The 10,082-nt window shown below is 42.2% G+C and overlaps 1 long non-coding RNA gene across 1 annotated transcript; it reads left to right on the top strand.

Annotated features, from left to right (window-relative positions):
* The first annotated feature begins 1,800 nt into the window (after positions 1–1,800).
* On the top strand, positions 1,801–9,681 carry LOC309339653. Its single transcript, XR_014155504.1, has 3 exons — positions 1,801–1,865; positions 7,587–7,791; positions 8,696–9,681. It is a non-coding gene; the product is annotated as an uncharacterized lncRNA (long non-coding RNA).
* Positions 9,682–10,082: the final 401 nt, after the last annotated feature.

Genomic DNA, 10,082 nt, shown 5'->3' with positions numbered 1-10,082 from the left:
CCCCTTTTCCTAAGCCACTAAACTGCTTATCAGCTGATCCGCTGATAAGCCGCTAAACCACTAATAGCGCTAATCTGCTAAACTGTCAATGGGCTTGCTTCGCAAGACGAAAAAACCGCTATACGAAGAGCCTCACGGAACGGATTAATTTCGTCTTGCGAGGCACCACTGTATATATAACAACTTGTAGCTGCTTGCATATTTTGTGAGATGTGTTGTATGGAACATACATTATTTTGAAGTGGCTTATTCGTATATTTTGAATGAAATCATAACCAATTATATATTCACTAACAGTTATTAGCCAGCGTATTGCGTTTGCATTTTAGTAGATTTTTAACATTGTCACAAATTTCTCAGTAGGGTTGGGCGGTACAAGCTTTTCAACATCATGATGTATCACCAGCCAAACATCGCAATATAGTGCTAAGTTGCAATACTGCAAAATGGAGGGAGAAATAATCTGCACCAGACCCGGCCCCACAAAGCGCCAGGGTGAAACCGTCTCAGCTTCCTCTGAGGGAACAGCAATGGTTTCATCCTGGTGCCTTGCGGGGCTGGGGCTGATGCCTCCATACACCAGGCGCTGGCAGCGGAAGTGGTCTCTCCATCACCAGTGCCCAGCAAGCCAAGAGAGGAACAAGCTGCAAATTTTGAATTAGATATACATGGGTGCACCAAAATCCTTTAAGTGCTTCTGGCTTCTAAAGGTCTGTTTAAATCTGGCCCTGTTTGTAGGCCCAAAATATATGGCGAGCAAATGTCTACTGCCATTCTGGCTATGAATAGAACTGAGGCACCCTGAAACATAAGGAGGTTACCCAAAAGGAACAAAAATGTTGAGCCATGTTATCTGTTAATTATAGCACAGACTCAAAACAACATTAATTTTACATTCTGATCAGTCCTAAAATATGTGGCACCAGGGGAAATGGAAGGAACTTCTAAATATCTACGTCACAAGACATTTAGTACTGCCTTTGTGAGATATTGCATCCTTAAAAATATATATTTAAATGCACATTTGGGAAAAAAGTACAAAATTACCCCCACTTACCTGATTAAACGAGGTTGACAAAACAAATGTAATTTTCAGTGACGTGCACTGATTTGCATATTATTTTGCACACTTGCAGTGGCCATGGAAGAAGCAGAAAGAAGTTTCAGCAAACCAACACACATCTGAAACGGCTGCTATGGAGCAAGAATGGTTAAGCCACTGAGCTATTTTGTCCATTGAATGTGAACTTGCATGAGAAATTGACTTTGGGGAGATGATTCATGATTTTGTAATGAAAAAGGCCAGGAAAACGAAGCTTTCAAGTAAAATATTTTCAGCCACATTGTCCCATTAGAATATAAAAAAAAAATCAAACCACTGACAGGATAATAGTTTTATTAAGTATTAGGTATTTATTAGCTTTGTGGGACTCTCCTCTGGGATTGATGTTATGCTAAACAAAAATAGGGGGGAATGAAGAGGGAGCCTGGTAGGAAAGCTGCCTTGTGGGGCAAGATGTAATTCCAGAAAATGTAGTATCAGAATTAAACCATGATATTATATAGCTTGGGGTCGTGGCATGTGTGTGAGACGCAGCCCATGTTACATGTCTGTTCTGTGTGCCTAAAAATCATGCTTGGGCCTGTGCTCTCAAGAGCCAGCAAGCCAGTGTGGTCTCGTGGTTAGAGTGTCAGACCAGGACCTGGGAGACCAGGGTTAAAATCCCCACTCAGCTATGAAGCTCATTAGGTGACCCTGAGCCAGTCACTGCATCTCAGCCTAACCTACCTCACAGGGTTGTCATGGCGATCAGTTGAGGAGGAAGGGAACCATGTATGTCACCTTGAGCTTCTCAGAGAAAGAGGTGGGATAGAAATGAAAATAATAAAATAAATTTATTGTTGGTCAGTGTGGGCTGCACCCCTACCCAAACCACAACCAGTTCTTTAATCCTCTATCACTTTCTTTCCATATACAGTGGTATACTTCGGGTTAAGTACTTAATTCGTTCCTGAGGTCCGTACTTAACCTGAAACTGTTCTTAACCTGAAGCACCACTTTATCTAATGGGGCCTCCTGCTGCTGCCACGCCGCCGGAGCCCAATTTCTGTTCTTATCCTGAAGCAAAGTTCTTAACCTGAAGCACTATTTCTGAGTTAGCGGAGTGTGTAACCTGAAGCGTATGTAACCTGAAGCATATGTAACCCAAGGTACCACTGTACAGTCATACCTTGGGTTACAGCCACTTCAGGTTGTGTTTTATCGGGTTACTTCTGGGTTACGGCGGTCGCACATGCGCAGAAGCGCTAAATTTCGCTTTGCGCATGTGCAGAAGCACCGAATCGCAACCCACACATGCGCAGATGCGCCGCTGCAGCTTGGGAATGCTGTGGGTTGCAAACGTGCATCCCGCACGGATCACGTTCGCAACCCAAGCATCCACTGTATTTTTAAAAAAAGAATCGTAGGATTGTAGAGTTGAAAGACACCACAAGAGTCAACTAGTTCAACCCAGCCCCTTGCAATGCAGGAATATTTTGGCCAGCGTGGGGCTTGAACCCATGAACCTGTGATTAAGCATCTCATGCTCCACCAACTAAGCTATCCCTCAGAACAGTGGCCTCTGTCACACTGTAGTTAATCAATGGTGCAAAGACAGAAGGGGCCAAAGTGTCCTGGAAGTGATTCCTTAGAGTGGGTGTCTGGAGGGACTGAAAGTATCTATTTATGCATTGCCAAAACTGAGTTATCTGTACAGCAGCCTGAGCAGGCAGGCCGGCAGACCATCTACTCACTCTTCCCTACTATGGTGAGATGTATTTTAATTCTATTTAAATTATAGAATTGTTTGCACCAACACATGTTAGGATATGTAAAAAGTCTGCAAAATATATGCTTTGTCCTCTATTTGGTGATGCAGAATTGGCACCCCACGGAACATGCAGCGTGGATATTTGCAGGGCAGCAGGACTGCTCACAAAGCAGCCGAGACTGTTGCAGGCATCAGGAAGAACAGATCACTTACAAAATCCCCCAAAAGATAAAAGAGACTTAGCACTAATAAAATTCTCAAGCACCACAAAGGACAGTTGCAAACAAAACCTTTCAAGTGTGTTGCAAAGTGCCATATACAAATGTGACACTAGATGGCGAAGGTGAGCTATGGCAAATTCCATATATTTTTCAACACTTTTTTTTTTTTCAAGCATTTTCACAGTGTTTTCTATATGTGTGTAGATTCCACCAAAGTGCCAAAGAGGTAGGGATGTGGGTAAACTCCCCCAGGGTTGAGATGGACTGGGCCAAGGTCGCCCAGGACCTTTATGGCTGAGTGGTGAGTTGAGCCCTGGTCTCCCAAGTCCTAGTCTAGAACTCTAAGCACTACACTGGGAGTTGTGCAGACAGCATCTCTCTCTCTTTCTCCCTCTCTCATTCTTCCTCTTCTTCCTCCTCCTCCTGAATAGCATTTTGACATATGTCTTGATAACAGGACTTTATTGTCTGCATCCAAAGACCTGCAAATAACCCGTCAGATTATGGCAACACTTTTTTTTAGACAGCAACAATTACTGGAAAATAAGTGTTTTTAATTCATCGTTTGTTCGTTTAACACAATTTGCATACTGCTTGATTGTAAGAGAACCTCTAAGTGGTTTCAGAATCAAACCCGCTTGTCAATAACCCTGTTCAGCAGGGAATGAAAAGGCAGCCACTGCTTATTTGAGTATGACAGGCCCATGGGGAATAGATGATAGGGAAACTGTGCGGTTAGGAAGGTTTCTTTGCCACTTACATTTGGAACAACCTACACAACTGTCTCGCGGCTTTGCTGCTAGTGAGTAATGCAGTTATCTTAAAGCCATGCCAGTAAAACCCTCGTTTCAGACCACATTATTCTGCATATGCCACATACAGGAAACGCTTGCTATTTTCCAAGCGGTTTTTGGAGTACTTTTATTGGGCCTATTTTTATGCGTCCCATGGTTGTTGTTGTTTTTATTAAAAAAGAAAAGAAAAAGCCACTCGTCTTGTTTGCCATATGTTGGGCTCAGAAAGAAAGTCTCAAAACTGACTTCAAATAAGATTTCCTATGGTTAAAAAGTTAAAAACCATCATAAGTCTGAAATTCCATTTCAGTGGGCTATCCAAACTTTGGAGGAAGTGGTGCGTGTAACAGCAGAAACTTGGGAAACCTCTTTTCTTGAACAAGGTAAATCTACATCTTGAGCCACTAGGTGCAAGGGAGGAATCTTAGGCCTCTCAAGAGACCGAGATGGGTTTTTAATCAATGTAGACTCTCAAGGCTATTCACATTTATTTTGGCACGGCTGGATTAAATGGGCATGAGCAAAGACCAATATTTCTGCAAAGATCAAAAAAGAATGCCATTTGATATAAATACAGTGCTTTTAAAATAACTGCACCAATGCACTAAGGGCAGTGTAGCAACTGTTTTCTAAATGTTACAGACCTTTGGTTCCATTATTATTATTATTATTATTATTATTATTATTAATAATAATAATAATAATAATAATAATATACCGCCCCATACCTGGAGGTCTTAGGGTGGTTGACATAAAAAGATCACAGTATATAAAATTAAAATAAAAGAAATCACCCAATAATACCCCCCTCTCCCCAAAAGAGCCACATTTTAAAAGGGTATATCATGCCTGTGTGGACAACTCATCACATCAAGTAACAATGCAGACCCTCACTTCTGCATCATCCATCCAATTCAGTATTTAACCTCCAACCCTTCTATAATATCATGTTCCCGGTCTCTGGCCTTCATGGTTCTTGTTCTCCTGGACAGCTACCTTGACTGCTGCCTGTTCACAGTAATACCTCTTGCCGACAAGTCTTCCTTCATACCTATGTCAGAACTGGACTCCACAGCAGCCTTGCAGAAACAAGGACTCAGGCCTGACGTCACCTTAATCACTAAGCTATGGATGTCAGTTTTGACTGTCTCAAGCAGGAGTGGAGAACCTCAAAGTCCTCCAGTAAAAGATGGTCAGGATGATGGGAATTGTAGTCCAGCAACTTCTAAGGTCCAAACTCCCCACCCACATCTTATGCAATGGTTCTGAAAAATGATGCGTCTTTTTATTTAATATGAGAGAAATATTTGGAAAGTGCGTGTGTGTGTGTGTGTGTGTGTGTGTGTGGAGAGGCCTTTGTACAATCTAACCTGATCTGTGAGGTCAATGGAAATGTGCTTAAAACATAAGCAATTTTTTTTCAATTAAAAAACTCAAAACATAGAGGCTAAAAATAAATTGCTTTTTTAAAAAAGGGTTCCTGTAATTTTAAGTTTAAAATATGAGCCTGAGTAATCAAGGAAAGTATTTTTACTGCCCAGTCAATATTTTTCCTGGAAGCTTCAATAAATAGACTTTCTTTAGATCTTGAGTGTGTGTGTGCCTAATGGTCTTAGGTGTCTTATACCACAGAAAACTTTATCCTCAAGATATAGAGTAAACAGGAACTCTGTGGTTACGTAGTTCCTGGGGTGGGGGGCTGGGGAGGCAAAAAAAGAAGGCCTGGTTTCCATGCTCTACAGACAATTTATTCCTATTTTAAGAGCTATTCGCCCTCCTAGCCCAAACCTGTTATGACATCCTTTGTTTCTATTTATTTTGCTATTTATTTGACTTTGCAGACCTTAGGTTACTTTCCTCCTATCACGAGTATTGTGTCTTTCACCTCACTTTCGTGTGTTTGCTGGAAAAGCACAAGGAGAGCTTATTTCACCACCTCTCTGTTTATTTATTTTCTTTTCTGAATCAGCAACTTGTAGAAGCCATGAACCATCTAAGACTGAACTATCTAAGACTGAAGGGAAGTGAGTGAAGGAAAAGTTTGTGGCAATGTGCATGTGTGAGCTTGTGTGTGCTTCGAACACGCATAAATGAGGAGTTGCCTGTAGCAATAATAATAATAGTAAGGAATATTGCTTGCAAAATGGATATATTAAGAAAAATTACTTAGAACAAACATGCACAAGAAATGTGCACCAAAATGCTGATTGATTTTCATGGTGAACTGAAGACTGGGGGGAAATGAGAAAGTTAAGGGAAACCAAAAAAACCGAAGAGAATCATTTATCCTATCTCAAACTATCAACATGGCCTTCTTGCCAATCTCTCTAGAAATTCTAGAAGCAACTCTAGACAAGCTATCAACTTTCCAAACCATTGATAAGTACTAATGTGATTCTCTTGATGAGGAAATAATATATATACGCTATAGCATGCCTATAGTCTGAAATCCCTTTCTTGTTCCCTTGATATCTTTTATCTTTTTTTGTACAAGAAAAGCAGATGTTTCCTTGTGGTTCTACATCTCCATACGTGTCTGTTAATATGTCATCGGCTGTTGAGAGACACAACTAGTTCCTGGAGAGCAGAAATGGCTGTGGGAAGAGAAGTACTTGGCACTGGAAGATGAATGTTGAGGATCCGTAGTCCATCAGCAGCTCAAAGTTCACAGTGGATGTCTTCAGAAGTGTCCCAGTGTGACTTGGACCTAGAGTAGAAAGTGCATGAATTCTAAGCAAACTGAACTTTCAAATAAATGTTCTGGGTATTATTAGATTCTCAAGGCTATAGTGGTCAAGACGTATAAATTCTCAGAAGGCTCTCTCCAATTTCTAGATTTATTCTTTTTGGAGAGGAGTCATAACTGTGTGGGGAACTTGTGTGGGAGGCCAGCGTAAAGAATGCATGAGTGGGAGGGAATGGTTTTTCAGACAAAAAAGAAAGAAAGAGAGGAAATGTGTGACACTGGATTACTATGAGATTCTCATCCACACTGTGTACAAGTAAGAGAGGGTGGCGAATATTAACTAAGTCTGTGTCTCTCCACCAATGTTTTCCACCTTTCATTCTACCTTTGTGCTAGGAATCTAGGAAAGACTAGGAAACCAAGGGACATTGGTCATTGACTCAACTGAGGGACCACTTTCCATTCAAGCTGGTGGTTCTAAGCAGTAGCGCTAAGCAGGGCTGCGCTTGTGGGGCTGCGTTGCTCTCCCATCTCTCCAATGCCATGTGTCACTGTCACTTACTGATGGCGTTAAGGTAGCAGGATCTCACTGCAGGGCAGAGGCAGGAGTCTGGGATTGGCTCTGTCACTGCGTCCTCACCGTGCTGATCTCTGGCCAGTAAGTGGCAGTGATGCAAGGCACTGGGAACACAGTAGAGCAATACAGGCTCCACCTATGCAGCCCCACCAACCACTATGGGCTACAAGACCTACTACATAACTTTTTTTGTTTCCTTATTTTCTTCCTCCCTCCCCATCCCCTTTCTTCATGCGATTTATATCATGCCTTTAATACGGTGGGTCTGACTTCTGTATTGTAAGTCTGGCTTGTTTTTAATCTCTGCGCATAGTTTAGTATACAGTTAAGGCACGTCATAAGTAATAAGTAACAAATGGGTTGCTGCAACAAAAATGCAGAGTGCTCCTGCTGAGGACCCCAGCAGCTGGCCAAACATGCCATTTTTGAGGATACTCTATTCACTTTCCCCTCCTCTCCTCTGACAATCTCTTTTTCCCTCCTTTTTTTTTTTAGTTCTGCAAACCCCGAGGCTCTCCCAATCCTACCAATATCTCTCTCATGTGCAGGAGTGGTGCTATTTTGGCTCCACAAGGATCTTCACTTGGAGAATGAGTTCGCCGTTGATACAGAGAAAGAGGGGGAATGATAGTTACGTGGACATGTATGAGGCGTCTCTACACATACACAAGTGTTTGCATAAAGAGGAGTGTACATGTTGGTTTGTACAGCTCAGCTATTTGTGCGCACAGACTGTTTGTCCGCTGAATGCAAGAAGTCATGTGAATAGTCCTTCTAGTACTGGGTATAAACATTGGGGGTTGACAGTCACCTTAAAAGCCTTCTTCTGGCGAGGTAATGTTGGAAACAGGATGCAAGTTGGACCTTTGGTCCAGTTCAGGAAGACAGTCCTCACATAGGCTCTTGCGCTGCTGTTCAGAATGACCTGGTTTGCTAGAATTCAAGGGCTGTTGACACCGAGCATCTCTAAGCAACCATAGTTGTAGCTGTTCTTGTTTATAACATGGGCTTCATGTTCCAAGTGAGAAGAAATTGTGCCACCCCAAACACCCAAACATTTTGACAAGATATTAATAGCTGCAGCCCCATGTTTATCCAAGCATGTTTAAAAATGAAATTGCATCCCTTTTTGTCCTTTTCCAGTTGTGCCAGAGGTAGCGAATGATTACTTTTTTAATAATCTTCTTGTATTCTATTTGGATTTTTGTTAGCAGCAGAGGGCAGCACCCCATCCTAGAATCAGGGAGTCATTTTGACCCACTGCCATTATTTTTAAGCAGACACCATATCTACCTTTGGCAAAGACTCTGGATTGTATCCCGTGTTGGTCATAATCAGAGCAGACCTACTGAAAGTTATCAACATGCCTAACTTTGTTCTCCGGATTTCAGTGGGTCTACTCTGAAGAAAACCTATTTGGAGACAACCCTCTCCCTTGCCCAGTGCACTCCTCCTCACAATTTTCATTCCTGGACAGATTGAGTTAAGAAAATAGGTTATAATCAGCCAAACCCGTTTGCTTACTTGGGACATTAAGTACTTTGCTACTCAACTGCCAGCTATAATTTGGTGTGTTTTTAAAATAGTAATTCCTTTTTTTTCAGTCTTCCAGAGTGCACTCAAATTTGAACATGGAGTATCAAAGTATTCCAGTGGCACTGAGAGCTGTGGGCAAAGTCCAAGAGTTTCAGAATTAATTTGCATTTAACTCAGATAAGTACCTCAAGATTTAAATGCTTATTTGGAGCTTATCTAAACAAGTTGGATCTCGTCAGTCAGCACATATGATTGGATTTCTCACAACATGAAAGCTGCCTTGTGGGGCATCCAGTACTTCTCATTACTATTTTGTTACTGTCTCGGTATTTTGGCCTTTCTCTATTCATGTCTCAGTATTTTGGCGGCCTTTGTTCCTGTCTAGGTATTTTGGCCTCTTTTGACTTCTAACCCAGCTGGAAACGAAAATGTTGAGAGAGGCATATGGAAATGCTGAAAAATAATAATTTAATATATATATATTGGAGGGACTCTTTAAGGGGTCATGCAAAAGCACCAAGGTGACAATCTTAAAATCAGTGGTGCAACTAAGGTACCGTATTGTTGTGCTGCAATCCTAAAGGGGGAAAGGACCCGTCACCTCATCCTAAACCCTGCCAGACTGTGCCGGCAGCATGGGAGAGAGAGTGCAGGAAAGCCTGCATTCCTCTCTCCATTTCTGGGCTTCACATCCTTCCCTCCCCCCTTCCATTTTCCCTCTAAATGTTTCCAACTGAGCTTGCAATAGGAAGGAGAAGTTTAGACATGCTCAAAAGGGTATCTAAATTGCCCCCTGGTCTGGGGAACATGACAGGAGACCTGGAGGAAGGCTGAGGAACATTCTCAGATGGCCCCTTATTGGCCCTGCTATGTGGGATGAATGTAGTCTCTCTCGCTGTCTTACACACTGGAATTCTGAGTCTGACGTCGGGTAGAGGGACCCAGTCCATCCTATTGCTGCTGAGATGACTTCCCAGAGACCACAGGATTGCATCCTTAGACTCTGGACATAATGGTCTTAAAGAAGAGGGTACCATCTTTAGATGGTAATGTGTATTACAGTGGTACCTCGGGTTAAGTGCTTAATTCTTTCTGGAGGTTTGTTCTTAACCTGAAACTGTTCTTAACCTGAAGCACCACTTTAGCTAATGGGGCCTCCCGCTGCCGCCGCACCGCCAGAGAACGATTTCTGTTCTCATCCTGAAGCAAAGTTCTTAACCTGAAGCACTATTTCTGGGTTAGCAGAGTCTATAACCTGAAGCGTATGTAACCCGAGGTACCACTGTACTTAAGTTACTTTTAAATGTTTTTAGTGAACCATGCTGAATTTGGGGATCCTGCTGTTTATTTTGCTGAGTGGGGCTCAGGACATCTGCCCCAAAGTCATTCCCTGAAGGCGCCACTGCTTAAGATGAGCAAATACATCATTACGTTTCATTATTCTGATTTCAGCCA

This window comes from Podarcis erhardii (assembly GCF_964252035.2).
Source record: "Podarcis erhardii genome assembly, chromosome: 3".
In the NCBI taxonomy this organism is placed as follows: domain Eukaryota; kingdom Metazoa; phylum Chordata; class Lepidosauria; order Squamata; family Lacertidae; genus Podarcis; species Podarcis erhardii.
Note: the sequence above shows the minus strand (reverse complement) of the source record. Positions and strands in the feature narration are given on the sequence as shown.